Here is a 1,914-nt window from a genome sequence, read left to right as displayed (position 1 = left end):
ATTCATTATTTGTTAATGAATCCTTGGCCAACTTTGGGTTGTACAATTGTCCCTGCATATGCATTGTGTGTTAGCTTTACAATAACCAATAGATCCCAGATTGATAATTAATGTGGGAAAGGGTTGAATAGTTTTATTCACACTTGGACACCAAAATTTTGGCATCATTGTCAGGGAGGCTATCAAAGGTGAAAGAGCACAACCGATGTTGGTCATTGGTCCTCGGAGATAAGTTTTCTTACTCTGCTCCAGGTTATGAGCTTTATTATTTTTTGTTTTTTTGTCTTTATTTTGATTGATTGCATAGGGGCTGCTCTCTTGCCCTAGGGAAGAAAGTTTTCTTACCTTAATCTAGGCCCTAAGCTTAAATTTATTTGTTTATTATGTTTTCCTTCTTCTTTTATCTTAAAACATTTCTCTCATCCCGGGGAGGGAAGTTTTCTTACCCTGCTCTAGGTCTTGAGTCTAGAATTTTCTTGATTGGTTTGTTTTTTTTTATGAATTACTCTCTCGCCCTGGGGAAGGAAGTTTTCTTACCTTGATCTAGGCCTTGAGCTTATATTTTTCTTTACTTTTTATTTTGTTTTATTTTTTATTTTTTTTCCAAACCATTCTCTCGCCCTAGGGAGGGAAGTTCTCTTACCCTACTCCAGGCCTTGAGTTGTGAGAACATTTTATGCTTTAATTGCTTGAATAAAGATCGGAATAAAAGGGGTAGAGGAGGACCCCCAAGGAAAGGAAGGAATTATTTAGGTAGGACACCTACATCTAGGAAATCATTGCAAAATTAGAAGCTGAAGCATCTTCAAGAGCTTCTATTAGGGTAAGGACTCACACACATTTTGAGGGGCAATCTATTAAACAACCAATACTACCCTCGGGAGTGAGGACATCCCTTTTAACGACAGAAGGAGAATAAGTAGAGAGAAAAGAATCAGAGAAAATAGAAGTACTCCTTTCAAAAACAAAAGAAGAGGAAGTAGCAAGAAGAGGGTCAAAAGAAGAATCAATCCAAGTGCAGCTGCGTAATAAAAATTGGGAGGATTTTCTTCATTGCATGATTAGGGAAGTGCTATTAAGCGACCCCAATGATCAGTTGTCATACATAAGGAACCTACCAAAATTCTGAGTGATTATTGGAGGATATTCATGTCACATAGAACCTCCTCGATTGAATTTACAATTGGAGACATGTAGAGGTGATGCACTCGTGAAGCCCATTCCACTGACCACTTTTCCTAACTTCCATGGGCTTTCCTCGGAAGACCCATATACATTTCTGTTCGAATTTGACATTTTCTATAGAGGATACGACTACGTATTTGATTCTTAGAAATTTAAAATATTCCTTGCTACTCTAAAAGGGACAGCTCTATGATGGTTTATGGGTCTGGGTGGAAAATCTATCTCCTCATGGGAGGAGATGAAGAAAAATTTTCTGGAGAAGTACCACGATTACTGTAAATCCAGAGATATTAAGGAAGAAATTTTTAAATTTATGCAGAAGGGGTATGAGAATATGGACGATTGTGTGGAACATTTCCAATATGCCCTACAGAGATCCAACCATGGTGACATGGATAAGGATATCTTGAAAAACATTTTTCTCCGGGTCCTAAGGGAGGACTCTCTGGAAATTTTGAATATAGTAGGAAAGGGTCATATATCTAAGGAGGACTTTGAATCTATTTATTAGTTATGCATTCAGTGTTCACGAGGGGCTTCAAGGAATAAACAAGGGATTCAAACCTCCAAAATAGCCAGTGGAGGGATTACAAATGAAAAAATTGGGAACTTGCTAGATACCTTGAAAACTGACATCCTGAGTACACTTTCCTCTCAGATGGACATGGTATAGGAAAAATGTATGCAAATGGATTTAGAAAGAACCATGTCCATCATCTTCCCCTAGTG

This window comes from Pinus tabuliformis, chromosome 7 (genome assembly GCF_031772625.1).
Source record: "Pinus tabuliformis cultivar Carrire ecotype Pingquan chromosome 7, CPIR1, whole genome shotgun sequence".
NCBI classification, from domain to species: domain Eukaryota; kingdom Viridiplantae; phylum Streptophyta; class Pinopsida; order Pinales; family Pinaceae; genus Pinus; species Pinus tabuliformis.
Note: the sequence above shows the minus strand (reverse complement) of the source record.